This window comes from Ambystoma mexicanum, chromosome 2p, assembly GCF_040938575.1.
Source record: "Ambystoma mexicanum isolate Mex_15411 chromosome 2p, UKY_AmexF1_1, whole genome shotgun sequence".
Classification (NCBI taxonomy): domain Eukaryota; kingdom Metazoa; phylum Chordata; class Amphibia; order Caudata; family Ambystomatidae; genus Ambystoma; species Ambystoma mexicanum.
In genome coordinates, this window is record NC_090923.1 from 600,396,812 (window position 1) to 600,419,615 (window position 22,804).

Here is a 22,804-nt window from a genome sequence, read left to right on the forward strand (position 1 = left end):
GAGTTTCTCCAATATGGATCGGACGTGTTTAACGTGGTCCAGCTTTGATGTAGAATATACTAGAATATCGTTGATGTACACTAGAGCACAGACATCAGTCAATTCCTGTAGGACATCGTTCATGAAGTATTGAAATGCAGCAGGCGCGTTGCAAAAGCCAAAGGGCAATACTTGATATTCGTACAAGCCGTATTTGGTTTGAAAAGCGGTTTTCCATTCGTCCCCTTGTTTTACACGAACAAGGTGATATGCCCCCCTCGGGTCTAGGTTTGTGTAGATTTGGGCATCTTTGACTTGATCAAGCAATTCAGGGATCAGTGGCAGGGGGTAGCGATTTTTTACGGTAATATGGTTCAGTGTGCGATAGTCGATGCACATTCTCAAGTCCACCTCCTTTTTCGGTACAAAGAATAGAGGACTGGCTGCTGGAGACTTCGAGGGACGGAGGAACCCGTTGTCCAGGTATTGGTCAAGATAGGCCTTCAGGTGCTGATTTTCTGGTTCTGTGAGTGCGTAAATTCTCCCACAAGGGATTTGTGCACCGGGTATCAGGTCGATTTGGCAATCATATGGTCTATGCGGTGGCAGGGTATTAACCTGTTCTTTCTGAAAGACATCTTGAAAGTCCTGGTATTCACTTGGTAGGGTGCCGATTGCCACAGTTGCAAGCGTGGAGGTTCTGGTGTCTATTGGTTGTTTCTCTTGGCGATAACATGTGTGGGCGCAAGTCTCGGGAAAGGCCAATTCTTTTGCTTGCCAATCGATTTGAGGACTGTGAGCTAATAACCATGGCATTCCCAAAATCAATCGGAACTGTGGTGCCTTAATGAGGTCGAAAACAATAGATTCTTGGTGTCCATCCAGGCACAGAAGGGTTAAAGCTGCAGTGCATTGGGATACTGGACCAGAAGCTATTTCCGTGGCGTCGACAGTGGTAACAGTGTCAGTGGTTGATTTAGGGCGTAACGGAAGCCCCATCTTTTCCGCAAGATCCTGGTCGATGTAATTCCCAACGACTCCACTGTCTATGTATGCTCTTACTGCGTGCATCCGAGATGGTTGTTGGTGATTGATCAAGACCACAGATAGTGCAAAATGGGAGGTCTGTAGTTCACTTTCTTCGCTCGACAAGTGGACCCCTACACTTGCCGGGCTGGGGAGTTTTCCGATTCCTTGATGGTATCTTCCTTGTCTGTGGCCCCTACAGTCTTCCTCGGTGGCTTCACAGGGCACTCTTTAAGGAATGACCTGACCTTCCACAGTACAGACATAACTGCTGATGTCTCCTTTTATCCCTTTCCGCTTTAGACAAGGGAGATCTGACCCCCCCGATTTGCATTGGTTCTCCTGAACCTTCCGTTGTTCGGGCAGTATTGTCCTTTAAATGCACATACATAGGGCGAGGGTCCAGTCTGGTTCGATATGCTCTTCGGTCCTGCAACCTACGATCCAGTTGAACAACAAGGTCAATGAATTCTGAGCAGTCTTTCGGGGGGTTCACTACTTGTGCAAGAACATCCTTGAGCTCCCCCCGCAACCCCTGATGAGATAACGTGGTTCTCTTCTCATTGGCCATTCTGCTTCAACTACGAGCCTAATGAACGTGGCTATGTATGTTAATAGGTCTTGATTCCCTTGGCGTAGGGACAGAAGTTTGTTGTCTAATGCTTGCCCATGAGTACGACGGGCGAACAGCTTTTCCATCTCCTGCTGAAAGCCCCTGAATTCATGCAGCAAAGGATCATCTTGGGCCACAAAGGGTACCACTCAGGTAGGATAGCACAAAAGCGACCCGTGATTGGTCATTCGGAAAGGCCCCTGGCCTACAAAGGAAGTGCAGGCGGCACTGGTTCATGAACGTTGCAAACCTCTTGGGATCCCGCGTAAATCATCCGAACGTGGCCAAGGGAACTGACCCAGGAAGGGTTATCTGAACGGGATTGGCTGATGGCTCTGGCATTGAGGGCACGCTTCCCGGCAATGGTGCATGCCCTGCTTGTGACTGGAGAAGTTGCCGGCTTAAATTATCAGTGCGTTCTTTGGCTACTATCAGCTCTCTCCTCAGGGTGTTGGTCTCCTGCCTGGCTGCATGTACTTCGGAACGTAGCTGCCCCAACATGTGGGCTAATTGGTCAGTTTCTGACGTTTCCATGATGCCCAGGTGGATTTTGATGTGAGGCTTTGCATTCTGTAACGCTCACCTGGTATCCACGGGGACGTCACTCAGCCTGTTCTGACCTCTTACGACCTCGAAACCTTCCCTGGAGGCTATTCGACTGGAGACTGGGCCTGAAACACAGGATTGGTAGAGTTTAACTCCCTATTGTCTCTGTGTGCTTGAACCCCTTCTTCCCCGGGGTCCAACCCTTCCCTTTGATCCACAGCTCAACTTGTTTTCTTGGATAGAGTGCTCTCCGTCCTGCTTTCAGTGCAGGGGCGTGTTGATTGATGCGGGCTCGTTGCTGCCTAGTTACTTCACTGGCAAGAGTCCGACGGGTAAGTATAATGAGTTTTGAACAGTTCTCTAACTTTGTTCCTTTCCTTCCTTAGATGATGGCCGGCGTCCGGGGATGGCGGCATGCTGCTGAGATGAGTAGTGCTGAAGGTGAGTGAGAGCGCGATGCGCGATGCACCCCTTTCGTATTTGCATTGAACTGAGTTATTTTTCTGTGTCTTTTAGGTGCTGAAACGTTTTCAGCGTGGATGAACAAATGCTGTGGGTAAGTGCGGTATGCGTTGCCTCTAGATGTTTCCACGCTAACCTGGAGTGTCTTTTCCCTCTTGCAGATGGATGAGAAGTTCCGGAGACAGAGTTCCTCCAGAGCGGCTGGGATTCAGGTAAGCGTTTGAAGCTCGTACAGTATTTGAAAATAGAATGCTTACTAATGCCTTTTTTCTGTTTTTTTCCCTTTCCCTTAGGAAGTGGCGTGCCGGGATGGGAATGACACCGCCGAAGATGCCCGCAGAACAGAATGAGCGATGAATGATGGGCAGAAGCGACGCAAGGTAAGGCTGTTCCTAACGGTGTTCTTGTTCTTGCAGGAGCTGAGCGCCGAAGAAAGATGCTGGCCTACTGGAGACTGATCCGAACACTGTGAGTGTCACGCTGCAGGTGCAGAAAACGTAAAGCATGTTTCTCAGCTTGGGTGTGGCTTAAATAGTCTCTGGGTATCCCAGGTGTCTCTGGGCTGAACCACACCCAAAAGACTAGACCGCACATGCAGTTCTGGGAACCGAAATATGTGGGGGCATCCATCTTGTCCCCATCAATGCACTACAAGTCCAATCCCCAATGTTAACCTATGGGAGTGAGTGAGTCTGGTGCCACAAGCGCCAAGTCTGACTCCAGGTGGGTTTTTGGAGGGATGGAGAGGCCCTTGAGGGCCATGTAGGTGATCGTGGCCTGGCTCCAGCCTGACATCTTGGAGGGCTGGGGACATGAGGGGCAGGAATCATGACAGAAATGTAGGTTTCGTTGTGCCCCTGATACACACACATGCACACCCAGCCACCCATACATTAAAGTGTGCACCCTTTCACCATACAGGCACACTCAGACAGCCACCGATACATTTAAGAGTGCATCCTTTCACCATAAAGGTATACACACCCAGCAGTCACCCATACATTTAAGTGTGCACCCTCTCACCATACACTCACACAGATGGCCACCTATACATTTAACTGTACACCCTTTCATCATTCAGGCACACCCAGGAAGCCATCCATACATTTAAGTGTGCATCTTTTCACCCTATACTCACACAGGCTGCCCCCTATACATTTAAGTCTGCACCCTTTCACCATACACTCACACAAACGTCATGGGGTTGAGGGGAGCCCTATTACTTCAAAAAGAAATGGTTTCTTTTTTAAGTCACCCTGACTTCATAAAGAAATTATTTCCGTTAAGGACCGAACCATAATAGAAATAATTTCTTTATGAAGGCAGAGTGACTTCAAAAGGAAACTATTTCTTTTTGAAGTCATAGAGCTCATCCCACCCCTTGACATGGAGGCCTCCAGCCTAGAGGCTTCAATGTCAAGGGGGGTGAGGAGCCCTCGGACTTTAAAAATAAATAGTTTAATTTTGTAGTCACTCTGCCTTCATAAATAAATGATTTCTGTTATGCTGTCACAGAAATACTTTCTCTATGAAGGCAGAGTGAAGTGACAACAAAAAAGAAAATGTGGTCCAAGGAGGCTCCCTTCCAGGACATGTGGTGGCGGGGGCCCCCCATATGGCGGGGGTGCTGGGGCCCCCGTTATGCCTGTGGCAATGAACATTTAAGTAATGCCCAATGCATTTCGGTCAACCGAACCATCTTCGGGAGCCAATCACCTTTCTGCTGGCCATAAGCACAGTGGCCGTGGGGAGTGCGGGGTGCTCTTTGGATCACTTCCACACCCTTGTATGCTGCTCAAACACTAAAACCAGACATGTTGTGTTCTTCAGCACTCTTCATTCAGAGGAGGCTTCCCTCCCTGGTCTTAGGTCTGTTCTGTGAGCAGCAGGGAAAATTAGGCAATACTGGGGAGGGGGAGGGAGGACCCGGCAGGTCGGGACGCCAACCTTAGCACTCTTCGCAGCAGAGTCACAGCAGACATTCACGCAGGAATACACAACATCCGACAGTCCGGCAGAGAGTCAACAGATTTGAGGACAGGACCTTACACTATAGTCTTCTATCAAAAGAATTTGGTATTCAACCAAAGTGGTGAATACCGAAAATTTGTCCAACGGTTTAAAAGTGAGAAAGTGTGAAAAAAGGTCTTTCTTTTACTTTTTGCATTGATTTTCCCATAGGTAAAATGGGCGTTCATTAAACAGGCACACAACCTAAAATGCTTCATGGATTTGCTTCAACTTGGCTTTAAAAGTGGCACAAACTGGGGAAGATGTGTCTTTTGCTGACTTAGTGGAAATCTGTCCAGTAGAGTTTATCATATTTGAGGAGAGCAGGATGACCCCCAGTACAAAAATCCTTCCTATCTCTCCCCTAGTGCATTTACAGAAATGAAAAGCTGCCATTTTCTTTACCAATTCAAGCCGTTCTCATGAGTATTCCTGTGGGAACGGGAAATAATAACCTGCTTTAAAAGATATTGGGAGGTGAAGCTGAAGCAGATGTTTGCCTTCAGGGCATATGTGGGGAGAATGAAACAGTAGCAATTGGGAAGTATGAGCAGGGACGTCATTTCACCAAAATGCCAGGGGTAGTGTAAGTGACATCACACGGCACTTGACCTCTAATGACATCACAGGACATGATGTCATCTGACCCCGCCCTCAAGTGACATTACAGGAAGTGATTGCACACATCCTTCAGATGCGTTTAATACCTGTGTTTCCAGGCGCTCTCATTTCAGCCAGATATAAGAACCGAGGCACAGCGAGAGAGGTGTGATTTGGCTACGATCACACATTTTGGGATTGCCTTTTTTCAGATTCGATGTGGGCCTATATGTAAAACATTCATAATGCAGTACTTGTAACAGGGGAACCAAAATCTCAAATTCAGGCTACAGCTAGTGTATAAAACATCTATAGATCAATGGACACAGAATTACTCGTATCTTTGGCATTGATGTGTTAAACAAGCCAAAAAAGCACTGATCTGGGGAAGTGTTCGCTGTCTGTTTACCCAGGACCAAAATGCTGCACAACAAGGCCTGAAAATTAAATCATTGATCAGGATGTGGTATCAACAAAATTCCCTGGTTATAAATGTATCTATGAGTCAGCTACCAATACGATAGAAGAAACATATATTGTGCTTGTGTAAGCTGAGGCCATCCCTCCTGGTGCGCATATATCTTTATGTTCTGTGGCAAGTAACCACATGTTGTCCCCCACAACCCAGAGCTGAACAGAACATTGTAATGTCCTAGGCTTTGAAACATGACTCTTCTTCAATCTTTTTTAATGGGGTGAGGTGTGGGGGGGATGCACTTCCCTCAAGAGTGGGGCTAAATGCATCTACGATTTTCAGAGCTCTATGTGCAAGGTGCATTATTCAATGACCACCGCCAGGACCGGTCCATAAATGAAGCTTCCGCAAAGCCCTTTCCAAGAATGAGTTTGAGTGGGGAGGGATGGGTTACTCCATGGCTCTCTCACTTCTGAGACTATGTGTCCATAGCTTATTTTCTGTGTTGCACCAGAGCAGGGTCTTGGTTGAATTTGCGGCCCGCTCAACCATTCACATCACACTTGAATGCGTTCAAGGTGAGCAGAGCCCAGTCAGTGGCATAGCACACAATTCGGGGCGCCCCCTGCGAACCATGCTGAGGGAACCCCTCAGTCACCTTAACAAAGCACAAGGCACGCCACACCCCGGGCTTGCACAGACCACCACATGTGCGCAATGTTCATATGATTATGCTGATACAGGGGCATGCACTACTTCAAGTGAAAGTAGTAAATATGTTTTTTATTTAGCAAAGCTTAAATGTTTCACCTATCGTAGAAAGAAGGGGGCGGCGCCTGATCCTCAAATATACTAGCCACCAGTGGTATATTTGGTTTTGTAGGGTGTACGGTAACCCATGGTAAAAAGTACAATAGATGCAAGTCACCAAAAGTGCACAAGCGCATTTCCCAATGCATTGTCATGTCGGTCCCTTGAATATATGCCAGTATAGAAAACATTGTCATGCTGGCTGTGCCCATACATTTTCATGCTGGCTCCACCAACATATGCCAGTATTCCCATATAAGAGCATACTCATGTTTGCTTTGAGATTTTTTTTATAGTACCATTACTAGCACTAGGCACAAAGCTGACTCTGCAAATATATATCAATACTCCTATGTAAGAAAATACTCCTGTTGGTTTGGCCATTAAAAGTGACATGTAACAGTAAGAAACACTGTCCAAACTGGTTCCAACATAAGCCAATCTAAACCTATAAGAACACTTATCATCCTTGCTTCATCATATATGCTACAGGCCTTGAATCTGAGACGATAATAGTCTGCACAGGCAGAGTAAGTGTGTAGAAAATACATTTAACAGTTGGGATAGAGCATATAGGCCTGAGAGCGATTCTGCAGTTTCAATAGTGCAGTTAAGGGGAGAAGACAAGGGAGAACAGAGCAGACAATCTTCAGTCGCGGTGCTTACGGATTGAGCAACTGCACAGAGGGTCACAGGGAGGGGGAGGATCAAGTGCACCCAGTTGGTTGAGACTGGGGTAAGTGCAGAGAGAGCCACTCTCTTGGGTTAATTTCTCAAGTGAAATGAGTGTGGGTGGGGTGTAGGGCCCTGAGGCAAGTGCGGAAGAGGACTGGCAGGGGTGCCTTTGAGGTTCACCTGGCAGCCAGTCAGCATGCTGTAAGGAAGAGAATGGAGGGTGGGAGGGAAAGTACAGAGAACTAGATTAGCAGAGTATAGGGAGAGAGAAGGAAGAGGAGAAGAGGAAGGTCTTGAGGAGTTTCCGGAATTTAAGGAGATCCGGCTCAAGACAGAGGGCGGCATGGAGGCTTTTCCAGAGGGTGGCACCATAAGGATCTTCCTCCAAATCTATGCTTGCAGAACCGGCTCAGGTAGATGAGCGGAGGGCTCGAGAGGGACAGTATTTAGGTAGGCAGCATTGCAGGCAGGTATGTCCCAGGCCCCAGAAAGCCTTGTGGATTATGCAGAGGGTCTTGAACTTGATCCTTGCAGCCAGTGGAGGGATTTCAGCGCTGGAGAGATGCGGTCCCTGGCTTGAGGCCAAAGATGAGTCTTGCAGTTCTGTTCTGGATGAGTTGCAGTGGGTGCAGGGCAGAAGAAGGGAGTTTGAGGAAGAGGCTGTTGCAATAGTGCAGTCTGTAGAGAACCAGGGCTTTGGAGGCAGGGAGCCTCTGGGGGAAAGTGAGAAAAGTTAAAGTACCTCTGAGGAGGTGTAGCTGATAGTTAGACTTTTTAGAGATGTCTGAAATGTGAGAGGAAAAGAAGAGAGTGGAGTTAAAGATGACCCCAAGGTTTCTTGCCTCGCAGTTGAGTGCAGGCGCAGAGCCAAGGGAGGCCGGCCACAGTGAAAGTGTGAAAGTGGGAGCAGACATAACCTTTGAATAAATAATGGGTTCGAACTTACACCATCTTAACTCTAAACTCCCCCTTTGCCATATTGCAGGTAAGGTCAGAGGCACTGTGCTCAGTGGCCCACAGATTTGCAATAGGGGAGAAGTGGCCTGTGATCAGGTCCATTGCCAACTTTGGGTGGCCTGCCAACATACATGGGAATGGCCATGCCCTGGGCAAAATGACAACAGGCCACGGCTATTATCAGTGTGTTCTAGTTTACAGTAATGTCACTGATGATGTAGTGGTGGTCAAAATCCTGTTTGTGACACAGTGACTCACTCGAACTGTTCGTGGACCCAGAAGGCCTTTCTCAGGGTTCTAGTCAGGCAATTGGTATATGCAGACATGCAAGGAGTTTGTGAATTTTAGTATGGGGTAACCAGATTGGATGGCAGTGTGGAAAAACGTATCAATTTGTACCCATTGTTATTCGCTAACCTTTTTTGTGAGCTCCTGTAGACACTGTGCAGAAAAATGCATAATGGGGACATACTGCAGTGCTTAAGCTCCCACTCACCCCTGGGCAAGGTCAGACAGGGTTTAAGAGGGGTGAAATATGCGCCCAAAGTGACAAAAAAGCCATCATTTATTTTGTAGGGAGTGTCACACAAACCCGCAGGAAGATCAATTGGCCCATGGACCAGGTCTCATAACTTTCCTGAGCGTGGCTTAGACCCATAGAGGGAGTCACGTGATTAGCAATTATGCACAGGCACAGTGGCATACAAGGCCACTGGGAAAAGCCACAGCGCATTCCCAATGGCAACTGTGGGTGGGTGACCTAGCCCACAGTGCTAGTGGAATCCCACAGATATGCAATGGCTAATGAAGGTGTGTGGCGCATGACCAAGGTCCATGACCCTTGCAAAGTGGTCACTGGCCATAATGGGCTTGGCCATTGGCCTGCAGATCTTTAATGTTGGCAAAAAGATAATTGGCACTTTCAGATGGCTTAGCGACACCTGGGACATGGCCACTGGCCATACACCAGACAAAGTTGCCATTTTCCCATTGCCAGTTCAAGTAGCATGTCAAGGACTGGGGCATGACTGATGACCATACCCTGGCAATTTGGCCAGAGGCGATGGCCTGTAGCCACCTTGAATGTCTTGTGGTGGACTGAGGCATAACTAAAGGCCCGCCACCACCATAACTGAACCATAACTCTGTCACTGCCATGTACTGCTCATGGTGCCACATATACCAACACAAATGACATGCACATAGTCACAGATCATCCAGGACATACCATACAAAACCAGCAAAGGAAAATAGCACTGCACACTGCTTAAGGATACTTTTTAATTAATTTGAAAGTAAAGACAAAACAAAGTCATTCAACTATACTGTAAAGATTACTTCAAAGACCAGACTTTCCATGGCAAGGTTTACAACGAAAGATGTCATGAGAGTGCATATTGACAGCCATTAAGATCAGAGGCGGATTTAGCACTTATATGACGGACAAAGAGCGAGCGGGCCCTGCCATGTCCTTATGACACAAATCCAAATCACTTCACACCAGCCCCAACAGACACGACCTCATCCCTGTTTGGTGGCAATCAGGCACATTGGAATAACAAAGAGCAGCTTGAGTGCTTGCTCACATGGCTTGGCTAAATATTTGTTAGAGCTTGTGGGCCCATTCCAATATGAATGGGCCCTCACTTGCTTACAGGTGTGGGGAGGGGGTGGACACCTTGTGTAGCACCCGTGCATTCCTTAAATAAGAATGTTCTTTGGTCTCAAGGGGCAGACAGCCAGAATGAAACTGAAACACTAAACTGACACTAAAAAGGTTTGTAATTGCTCTGTCAGCAAGGTGCTAACGCAGATGAAACCAGAGGAAAAGAGGTGATAATGCTGCTGGATGTTGGGTGCCATCAAAGCCAGTCTGTAACCTGCTGCAAAGCGCACATTTGAAGTCTTCAGTTAAGGTGACAGCAGCCAGCAAATGGTAGCCTGTAACATGCACACAAGGCAAAGTGCACATTCAATGCCATGAAAGTAAAACATATGTTGCTGTGTAGTAGCCAACATAGGGGCAGCTGATTGCCCCCCTCCTCCTACCTCCTCTGCCTGAGGCTCTTGAACACATACACAGAATAAAATCACAACACTGTGGGACTGTTAGGCACACAAGGCACTTATATGTTCCAATGGCTATATGTGATTTCATCACGGGGAAAAACACTGAGGGGTACTCTATATTTTCTTAACCCACTAAACACCCTCCCTAACATATTTTAGGACTGGTGCAATTATATAAACAAACTCCAGTCCTAGAATATTTGGGGAAAGTTTTAGATAGTGGGTTAAAAAAATATTGAATGCCCCTCAATGTTTTTTTCAGCGATTAAATCACTGGGTACTGTTTAATTTCTTCCGGAACTGTCCAGCAAGATATACAGATTCATAATTTGCTTAATGTGGATTAACATGATCAGAAGTACCATCACAGTAAATAACATTAAAAGCAGTGCCATCAGTCTTCAGTACTCTAGGACACCATTGGTAAAGACATTAAAAGAAGAAGACATTAAAAGAAGTTTTCAAGTGTAGGCCAAGAGATTAATGTTTACCATTGTTAAAATGCAACAACTCAATAGTTTAGTAAAGATGAGGGCCTTTCTTCATAGGAAAATTTGCAAACTAAATCACCTCTAGTGATCAGGCATGTGAGATTAAATGATTTGCCCAGGATCACACATTTTGTTAACATGATGAAATCAGTATCTGGACCACAGGGTGTGATTTAAGCACCCGACTACATATCTTCCCAGTGACAGATCACAAATATTTTTTAAGGTTGGCTTTCCAATAACTAAATAATTAGTATTTTGATAAATGCCTTGAAAAGTACGCAAATCACAGAAGAAACTAACCTGACATTATATACATTGTTATAGAAATGGGTCAAGCAAAAAGACATGTATACATTTATATTCACCACACTGAATACAGGATTGCAGTAGCATACTGCAAAGGAATGTGGACCTGAAAACAATATCATTTGGTTTTTAAAAAGTTATTCACAGTGAAAAAGAATTCAATATAAGGTAATCTGCTTGACTCATAATTTTACACAGCATGCTGCGTTATACTTCCCTCCCATTTATTATCACCCCCCAATTGTCCTTACCCTGGCTCCCCTGTGTCTGGGTCATCAAACTCTAATCGATTTATTGAAATGGGGTTGACACAAAGCTGAACCTGGGGGAGCAGTGGGAAAGACGCTGTGCTTCCCTCAGCTTTTAACTATCAAATGAAAACGTTGAGTTGGGAAGAATTTGGACGGCTGATCCTGCTTCAGAGGAGAAAAATCAGGGCTTATTCCTGTTCCGAGCTGACTGTATGCGAGACATAGCCCATAAAATTGGGACAGTGGTTGGCCTCGCTAAAGACATACCCAGCCCTGCTCCCCGTTCTTGGGTTTCATCTGGGCTTGTTTAGCTGCCAACTTGGTACAAGGTGAACACAGATAATTCACACAAAAGGGATTTTCATCAACCATGTGAATCTGTTTGGCCCATTTCAGTTCAACCTTATCTAAGTGGCTGCATTTTAATTGTTTCCCTGTTTATTTATCTATTTCAGCTGTGATTGCATATAGATGGGGAGCTAGAGCAAGCACCTGCCCACCTAGCATCATAAATATGCTCCCCTTTCACTCCTTTCCCTTCTGCTTCCCTTTTCTCCCATACAGCACTTATTTGGCCCCCTCTTTTTTCCTTACTAGCAATATCTTCTCTGCTATCCCACTCTTTCCCGCTCTTTTTTAACACTGTCGTCTTCTGTTCTTTCCTCATTCCCTTAATCCTCCTGCCTTTCTCTTCTCCATTTCTGCCAAAGGTTCTTTTTTTTATTAATATCCTGCTCTCCTCCTCATTTTTCTGCCAGTCACATACTCACCTGCCTTCCTTCACTCGATTTTCCCCTCCTTCGTTTACCCACGTCACACACCATTTGCCTAGATTTCCACCCCTCCACTGCCCATTCCTCACTCACTTGTCTCCATTCTCTCCCTTTCTCCTGTGATCCCTCACATTTCTCCCTGACTCTTTAGACCCCAGTTAATCCCTATTCTCCTTAAACTCCTGAACCCCATGATCTGTTTATCTCCCTTTCATCCTCATTGTTTTGCCTCATTAACTATTGGACCATTCTCCTGCCCTTGTTCATTCTCTGTTCCCATTCAACTTTTTACCCTTGCCTGGCTCCCTTCAATCACCTCATCTCCTGCCTTCTCTCACTCTCAATATCTCACGTGTCTGACCTCCTCCACTCTCCACTCTCCTGTCCTATCTGTCTTCATGTCACCTGCTCATTTTCTCCCTCACTATCCTGTCCGTATTCCCTCTCCATTTCCATTCACTGCCCTGAAGCAGGACCCTGTGAAGCTGGAGGAAATATGGAGGTGGTGGGTTGGAGTTAAGGGGTCTTTCAATTGCCACAAACAGCACCCACAACAAAGGTAACTCCTGGTATGTTTTGAGATTAAAAGGTGAGCTTCTTTAAGCCTGTGATGTTCAATGACATTTCAGGTGTGTGGGGGTAAGAACCCTGGGGACGTGCACAAAATGGATCTGCATGCAGTAGGGATTATCCTGTAACATCACCGCCTGTATTGTCCTTCTCAGCCCATTGCTATGAACCCTGTAATTTTCAACATTAGCTTCAGGCTCAATTATTCAATATTACCACCATTGACAGCAAAACCTGGCGAGGAGGCCCAGCTGCCTCCAGCTAGAGTCAGACCCCTAAACACTGAAAGCTGTAAAAAGTTCATCATTGTTCAACTCCGCCCACTCTAAGCTCCACCTCTATACCCCGCCCACCTTGGGCCCTTTTTCATTTTTGCCCACAGGGCCCTTTGCCTTAAATCTGCCACTGATTAAGATGCTGGTGGTCCAGTTATGGCTGCTATATGAACCAAAACCGGTGCATTTTTGGGGTTGCAACAATAATATTCCTTTATGAACGTTTTGTCACTGAATTCATATACAAATGTTATTGTTGATTTCTTCATGCCAGTCATCTGAAACAACTCCTCTTGGGGTTCTGTGCCATAGCCTTTGACCCCAAGATAACGAACGGCTAATTTGTGAGAGATGTATTTTTACAGGAAGCCTCCCATTTGCCATTTTACTTGTACAGGACTGTGATATCAGAAGTGGAGTACTGCCCGGACGGTCATGTGAGAATTCACAGTGTTCGCTCTGCTCAAATGCTGAGCAGTCACCAAAGGACATAAATCACCAGCTAGTGAGCTGGGCAAGGAATATCTAGAGGCGATTAGCTCGAATTCAGCACACCATGGTAAGTTCAAGTGGCACTTTGTGGAGAAACTAGAGCAACAATTCTCTCAAAAGAATTTTGAGGGCTGCCCTTGTCTCCCAGACATGAAGAATCGTGTTCTGTCCTCTGTACGGCTAGTCCTGGGTTGCAGGGCTGGGAGAGCCAGTGTCTGCCTCCAGGGTGTGTATCCTGGTGAGTCCTGTAAACCTGTGTGTTGACCAGAGTCTGCCTTGATGTTTGAAAGCAAAATGCCTGGAAGGTCTGTGAAGCACAGACTCTGGTCAATCTGCCCAGCAACCAGAAGTTGGCCAGGTAGATTCTGATGGACATCTCGATGGCTCCAAGACTATTGATAGCAGTCATGCCTCAGCACACTGTGCCCAGAACACAGTGAGAACAGGGCACTGTCAACAATGTGTTGAGGCCAGTCGTGTATTGCCTGGGACTCTGCCATCTGGCAGCACAGTCTAAAGAAAACCCACGTGTTGCAAACCCTTTACTTAGAAAAGCAAAGGGTTTCCTACTAAGACATGGCAGAATTCAAAGGTCGCAGACAAAGATTCCACAGAATCTGAAAGCATTCTTTGTCATCCTCTTGAAACATGAAGTGTACCTTGTTCGTAATTATTGAACACTCTGTAAGAGAAAACTTCTTAAAGCCCGAAACAAATGCCACCCCCCCAAGGAAAACTTAGTCAGCAGTCAAACTGTTTCTGAGTTAGTTCTCTCCAGCCCTCCTGCCCTGTGCGGGAAACCACCAAGACGTTCTCGTGGGCCCCGCAACATATTACAAATGAATATTCACTTTAGTTTTGGCCCATAGAGGTGGCACTCCATTAGTTCTGCCTGCCAAAACTTCTTCCTGGAAGGAAACGTACTTTTATTACTATTTTGTGTATATATGTATGTCAGTGGTTTAGATAGTAAGTACGCACTTATCTGGGAAGACCAGAGCAATGTACAATACAGGGTTGAGAGTACAATTTTATTTTATTTATTTATTTTACATTTTTAAAGCGCTCACACAGCCCGCGGGCATCGAGGCGCTGTTACAGGAATTGGTTGTTTTCTTAGTTGCATAATTCTGCGTATTTCTTTGTCTTAGTTACGTATTTATAACGCGCTTAAACACCCAGAGGTTTTTAACCGCAGACCCGGGGATCGAACCTGTGTTGCTTCGTGTCGTCTTGCTTCCAAGAAGCGCACGTTGCTGCTGAGCTATCCTCCCGGGACAATATAAGATATGATATGGCATGTATAACACGCCTGTACATAAGTGTTTCTAGTAGGGGGAAACAAAGGGAGGACAAAACAACGATCTTACTAGGCCTGGTGTCATTCAAATCGCGCTAGTGTGGGGGAGGGGGAGGTAATGCAATAAGTGCAGCCAGCGGGTGACTCATGAGCCTAGGAAGAAGGGACTGTAGGGTTGCAGGTACAGACAGAATAACACCCAGGACATCAAAGATGACCCCTGACACTTTTTTGCCAACATTACATTCACAACCCTTTGTAGGGACTTCCTATAAAAAGTAAATGTACATGTGATGTCATCAATGATGTCATCAATCATATTTGTCATGTCATCTTTGATGTCATGCGTGTTATTCTTAGCAGTGCACGGTGGTGGCGCGAGTTATGGTTGCTTAGCTTACCATAACTGGTGAATTTCAGGGGGTTTTCGGTTTTACTTGTAACCATAACGTCCCTTTAACAATGTTTTTTCACTGAATTTGGTAGGTTTTTAGTAGTGAATCTTAACCATAAAGTCCGTTTTAACAAAGTTTTTTCATTGAATTTCATAGGTTTATATTACTGCAACTAACCATAACATCCCCCTAACAAAGTTTTTTCACTGAATTTCATAGGTTTTTATTAGTGCAACTTAACCATAACATCCCCTTAACAAAGTTTTTTCATTGAATTTCATGTTTTTATTAGTGCAACTTAACCATAACGTCCCTTTAACAAAGCCTTTTCATTGAATTGCATAGGTTTTTATTAGTCCAACTTAAGCATAACGTCCCTTTAATAAAGTTTGTTCAGTGACTTTCATGGGTTTTTACCAGTGCATGCTATTTTCCTACAACTTACTAATATCATACTTACCCAATATAGCAATATTTGTGTCCAATTTACAAAGTGTCACCTTAAAACTTTGCCATTTCCCACCTTCTAGAATCATTTTTAACACTTCCATACACTTTTTGCAACAATTTCAACTAGTTTTACATCCGTAGACGTCTACGAACATCTGACTTCATTGCGAACCTTCAGGACAGTGCCACATGACCGTACGCTGGCACATGGCATGATGATGTGTCCGAGAACCCATCCGCACCTCACAATAAGATCCGTACTTTGCGAACAGTTCGGAGCTGCATTTTCTACTGATCTAGCAACTTTCAACTTCAAAATTTCCCTTGCACAGCTCCAGCACCTATTGCTACTCATCCATTAACAATCTAGTACACAGTACAGACTTTTAGCAAAACTGCTATTTATCTTAAAAATGAATCAGCTAATGCCATCCCTCCTCCCCAAGTGACACCACCACTGCTGTAATCAAGGAGCATGAGAAACACTACCCCCTACCTTAGAAATAACACACGCACAACATTTTCCCCACCTTTTGTTCTGAGCTCTCTTGCCAAAAATAAAATACATCCAAAAATAATAAAAGAAATGTTCCTTTAGGAACCACCTTTCACAGTTAAAAAATAGAACTAAAAATAAAACTTATAAACCCCATCTACTTTATATTTCTCAGTAAAGTACATAGACTGAATAAGATTTTCCAACATTTCCATTTGCATTTTGTGTTATGCTAATGGAAATATTGTGGCGTTTATCCCCCGTTGCAGGGGCTGGAACGGTGTATACCGGCCTGGCAGCCAAAGTTATCAGCCCAAGCGAAGCGAGAGTGGATAACGAGGTCTCCGGACCATTATACCCCCATTGCAGCCCCTGTAATAGGGGATGAAGGCCATTAGCACCCTAGATTCCCAAAGCGGGAACCCAGGGTGCTAAAAAAAGGATGTTTTTTCCTTCCTGTAGGAAGGAAAATCCTTTTCCAAGATGGCCACCATAGAAATGGAAGACAGGGTTCCATACAGGGCCCATCTTCGCTGCCTGCAGAAGGCGAAAAGAGAACCTCATGACCATATTACCATGAGCACATTTTTCTTCCCTTTCAAACCTATCCCAATTTCAAATAACTTTACCACAAAGCCAGTCCCAGGTGGACATGGCCACTTTAACCCCATGTGTTGTCCCTCGCGGTCATGGCCAGTAGCCAGATTGTCCGTATCATGACCTTATTCCATGACCGGACAATCTGGCCACTGCTCATGGCCACAGGCAACACCTCAGTCACCAAAGGTATATCACAATTATTTGTACCTACATTATTACACTTGTCATGGCACATTTGCAAAACCATGCTTTCAGGCCCTTGCGAATGCTCCTGATACAAGTTTGCTGGAAATCCACCCACGTTTAATTTTTTCAAAAGTGTCAAATGTATGCACATACAATGGTCATATAACCTAGCCCCCACTTGACAAAATCCATTCAGACTTTACGAAAACATTTATGTCTAGATCTATAATCTTTTTGTAAACCTTTTACGTAGATTTGTCAAATGGCACCACATTTATAAACCTTTAAATTATTTTGGGATCCCCCCTCTAACTTTACCCCCTCTTGACAAAATCCCACCAAACTTCGCAGAATCATTTATATCCAGATCTGTTATAAGTTTGCCAAATTAATTGTAGATTTGTCAAATGGCACCTCATGTATAAGCCTTTACATTATTTTGGAACCCACCTCTAATTTTGCCCACTCTTGATAGATTCCCAACAAACTTTTCAAACACATTCGGAATTAGGTCAGAAATAAACTTGCAATATTTCATGCAGTTTTATTAAGTGGCGCCAAATTATAAGCCATCCAAGAACTGCTTTTCACCAACCCTGTAATGCTGAGGTGTCCGCCAACTTCTCAGGACTGTTCGCGAACATCCAAACCGTTCGCGGAATTTCACTGTGAAAAACACCTGTTTTTTTGCTTCAAGTGGCCATATCCCATCCCATCCTCATCACCCCTCACCTCCACAGAGATTATTTGACAAGTGCAATGTAGTGTTTTTTAATATGTTTTTACTGTTTAATATGTTTAATATGTTTTAACATCGGTCGTTGTACGCAAATCCAATATGACGGGCGTTTCCCAAAAATGTGACACACTTCACGCTTCACTCCAACCAACCAGCGAACACGTTGTGTGTCTGCGGAATTCTAAGCCAATCTGAGTCCTGTCTGCGGACCGAACAGGGAAGTGTGTATGCAGAGCGGACATGGATATCACTATTTTTTCGGGACCTACTTTTTGGTCATTTTAAGGAAAACTACTGGATGGATTTCCACCAAATTTACAAAAGCACACTTTCGGGACAAAGCTGCCTCTCCTGCTGCAAATTTGGTGAAAATCCGTCCAGCGTTTTGGGCTGTAGGTGTGAGCAAAGTTTTTTCTCCAATCGGTCTATGGGAAAAGAGAAATTTTGGGACCCCTCTATAACTTTGCCCGCCCTTGACCAAACCTCACCAAACATTCCCAGAAATATTCAGAGTAGGCGGCCAACGTTTGGTGAGATAAACGGTAACTATGAGACATGATCCCACTGTTTAAGGTGGCTTTCAGTAGTTTAGATTTGCATGGTTGTGGTAAGGTGCTATGAGTGTACAGCAAGTTTAACTATAGTATTAGGGAAGAAAAAAGTTCAGAGAACAGTGCACAATTGACAGCTCTTATACTTACCTTTCTGCATTCTATAGTAACTCCATAAGGGGAACAGAGAGAGAGCGGCTGGTTAACTGTGTGGTTCCCACCCAGTTTTGCCCATTACAGTGATTTTGGGTTCTGGTGTCTTTGGATCTTTTCAACAATCAGCTCCTCTACATTTGTGCTACTTTACTAGCAGAGACATTATTATATATTACATTGAAGTTACTCAGTTGTTCCCACCTTTCCTCTTCATCAGAACCAGGGTTTAGACAATTTTTTGAACCTTCCGGCTCTGAGTGGTACCACTCTCGAGCAGATGCTGCCCATAGCATCTGCTCCCTTCCCAAACAATTCATTACAATTGTTAAGCGACTTCACTTCAACACTACAGCTAAGTCAAATCCTAGTCTGGGATGCTGAGGGAAACCCTTATTGATATATTTTTAGGTCCAGTTCATGTACTCTGGATGACAACCCTTATATAACACCCCTCTCTTAGAATCCCCCTGAACCCACTGAGCCAAGAAGTAGGTCTGTTTTGCAAATTTAAAAGGTTTATTTGAGAAATTCAACAATATATATCTATCACACTTTTATAATAAATTAATATTGGATATCACACTTAAAATATGACAGTGATCAACAATGGATAATGTTCTACTGGTAAACTGATTTGGTTACTTAGAAGTAGTATAGAGGATGAGGTAGCTGAAATGCTTTATGGTTTCAAGGAAATGCAAGGTGGAATAAATGCAGTACAGAAAATAAACTGATATGGTTTTACAAGAGATAATATGTTCACTTTTCCCCTGGTGGCAATTCACCCACCCCTATATGCAATGCAAGGAGATGGAAGTAACACACACAGTCTTCAGGAATACAATCAAATACAATACGGAATTCAGTCCCCCCCCCAGCAAGCTTAGACAACAGGTATGCTTTTTAAAACACGGGCAAGAGTGTTTTGTAATGTGGTGGCAAGGAAGTGAAAAATGCTAAAATTGCTTTTAATTCCCTATAGGAGGTTCAGGGTGAGTGGTAGACACTTTAAATCAGTTCAGGTCAGCCCTAACAATGGTTCAGGGATGGTTATTAGGTTGCAAACGAATTTTAGCAGTTCAGGAAAAAGCGGCTATCTTTTTACAGATGACGAAATCAGGCCAAATCGCGGTAAATTTTGCGAGTGCGTAAATCGCGATTGCGGTAAAAGTATAAGGAGTAGGAAGTCGGTTCTAGGCTTGTTGGAAAGCTTAGATTCTAAGCTTTCGGAGGAAAGTTAAATCTCGTTCCAGAGATACAGACGATTTTGTGAAGGTATTTTTTCGGATTTAAAGTAAACTCAAAATGACAGGTGACAGCTTGCAGCTGCAGAATTGACAGGTGACAGTTGTGCAGCTTTAAAAATGACAGATGACACGATTTCTAGGAAGCTGTTCTAATTAGGTTAAAATAGTTTGGATTAGATTATTTTAACTAAGAGATTGGGTTCTGCACAGTTCTGGCGGATACTCACTCCTAATTTTGAAATGAATGGCCCTCGTCACGGATCTGTTCAACATGTCCAGCGGTGGTTCTCTCTGCTCGGTGGGTCAATCAGGCACCGGTTCTGCTCACAGCGATCCGGATCTCTGGTTCTGCTCACAGTGGTCTGGGTCTGGTCTGCGGTTCCGGCAAATACTTTTGCTTGCAGTGGGCCTTCTAGGTTCAAAGTTCTGTAGTCTATGGGTCCCTGGTTCTGCTCTCTGTCTGGATGTGATGTCGGCCGTCAAAATGCTTCGCAGAAATGGAAAAAGAATGTCTTTACCTGTCCCAGCAGTCTCTTTTTATGTGTTTTGGAAGCGGGTGTGTGCGTGGCATAACTGAGCCTGCCCCTCTCTTGATTTGATAGGTCAATAGATTCTTTGGTCCCTGATTTGGGAAGGGATAGTGTGTCAGAGTGATGTCATTTTTATGACCTACAGAAATGACACTCCCCTGGTCAATGTGCACACAAATCTATTTCTGATCCAAATACATATTTCCCAGGTACCCAAGTGGTTGACATTACATGTACATATTACACCTTGCTTAAGGTAGTCTCTGTTCCGACTCTGGCGTTCCTAGGAGCTTGCATTCAAAAATGGCAACTTATTTTCGATTTTAGTGGGTTTTGCAATATGGGATTTTCATCAAAAATTATACAAAGGTATATTTCCCTTCCACATATATCCCAGTAACTTTCCATGTCTCTAGCTTAAATACAGTGTCTACAATATTCATAATTAGCAGGGTTTTGCCCCAGAACATGGTACAAATTGGAGTTTGGACTCAAATCGTGAGAGCATTTTTCATACTAAGACTCTCAAAGTTGTACATTCCTGTCATTTGGTTACAATAAGTTATCACTGTTTCTATAAAATATATATTTGTTGCAATTCAACTCCCCAAAGTGTTTGGGTCCGCCTCCAGAAGTCTGGGTGGGTCAGTGATCACATGTCTCTCTTTGCTGGCAGAGGGCTGTTGACAGGAAACACTCAAAATTAACATACCCCATTCAACTGAAAGGGGCTATTATCACTCTCCTCCAGGCTGAAGGGGAGACCCCCTCCCTCTCACTCAGAAGGGCCATGTGATATCCTGCCTCCTGTTGTGAGTCTCTGGTGTGTTAAGAGTTCTCAGCCTCTTGGCCGCTGGGAACAGCAGGTGGCTAAGATTTTTTAATTAACCCACAGGCTTTGAAGTCCAGTTGACTCAGGTCCCTTTGTCAGCCAGTTCTCCTGTCAGAGTTTAGACCGCTAGCGCCGCCTTGTGGAATTTGTCGGTACTGCATCCATTTTTGAGTTGTCTTGAATTTGACAGGAGATTTTTGCTATTATTTTGATAGGCATCCTTACATTAGAGTGGTTATGTGGAACCCCCCCACAAGAAGGTTGAATCTTTAGAGTGGTCTTGTGCCCATGATTTTAGCAACTTTTTGACATCAGTAAAACGGATTTTTGAACAAAGGTCTCCAGTATTAGCTATCTTGCAAAGTTTGAACTTGACATTTGGAGCTTGCCCTCAAAGAAACAGAGGCGATTTAAAAGTGCTTTTGCTCTGACAGGTGCTGCTATTTTTCCTTTGCACCATCTTTCTCCCCTGGCGCTTTTGGTATGCGCACAACTGCGCAGTTCTCCTGGACTCTGGGTTGGAATGATGGGCGGCAACAGCTCATCCCCACATCTACCCAGTCTATTGATTCAGAATGGGTCAAAACCCTTCACAAACCCCCCCACCCGACTACGCTTTGATTCAAGTCGAGGAGAAGTCGGGTGCAAAGGAGGTTTTGAGCCCTTCCGCTGGTATGTCCACATTATCTTCTTCCAATTGTGTAGATGGCACAGTTCAGCATCTTTTCCTCCACCCAGTTGGATCGATCGGTCCTCCTCGCCGGTCCTGATGGGAATATTGGGCGGTACCCCAGGCCCCTCGGATCTTTACTCCCGGTCCCTGGGCGTCCTCCTTGGCCAGTCCCCAGGTTTTCTTTCTCCTAGGACGACAAAGGAAAGCGGCAATACCTATTCATAGACATTTCTCCCCCACTATTGATATAGTGGGCGACAGATACATTTTATACTTTAATAGACATAGCATTCCAATTTTGAAAAACAAGATATACTTCAGAGACAGTGGCTTACAAGCGTCATAATATTTTAAAGACTATATGTCGGATATTTTAGGGTTGGAACTTAATTAATCTGGAGCGGTCCCCTCTGGTATTGCAGAGGACTCCTCCAGTTGCTGCAGCGTGTGCCTGGGATGGCAACACTTTAGCTGATTTATATGTACCCACTTGTCTTCCCCTTCCGCCAGACTACCTTTGGGGATGCGGATCTTGTACGCTACAGGGGAGATCTTGTCTATAATTTCAAACGGTCCCTTCCATGTAGGCAAACATTTTCGCTGTTTGGCCTGGTTCCTTTGGAAATTGTATAGATAGACCCGGTCCCCCACAGTATGTTCCTTCCTGGTGGTCTTCAGGTCGTAGTGGGTTTTCATGCTATCAGCTGATCTTTCTAGATTCCGCTGAGCATAGGCAAAAGCATGCTGAAGGTGTTTCCTTAAATTCTCCACATACTCATGAGTTGTGGAGGCATTAATCAACGTTTGCTCTTGGGTTCTGTAGAGCAAATGCTGGGGAAGCACCATCTTGCGTCCAGTCATAAACTCAAAGGGTGACATTTTAGTTGCAGATGAAGGGGTAGATCTGATGGCCATTAGGACCAGAGGTAGTCGGATATCCCAACTTGGCCCAGAATCTGCCACAAACTTTTTTAAGATGCTCACAATGGTTCGGTTGTATCTCTCTACTGCTCCAGAAGAAGCTAGCCTGTAAGCAATGTGTAGCTTCCTTTTAACCCCCAGTATCTCCCACATCTTTGTCATTACTTCACTGGTGAAGTGGCTACCTCTGTCTGACTCAATCCTTTGAGGTAGACCAAAACGGGAAAAGATGTGGTTAATCATCAGGACAGCTGCTGTTTCTGCCTTGCAGTTTGGGGCTGGGAGACATTCCACCCACTTGGTAAACAAGCATGTAACGGTCAACATGTACTTGTTTCCTCTAGACGAGCGAATTACAGGGCCTACAAAGTTGATTTGCAAATCTGACCAGGTGTGTCATCCCC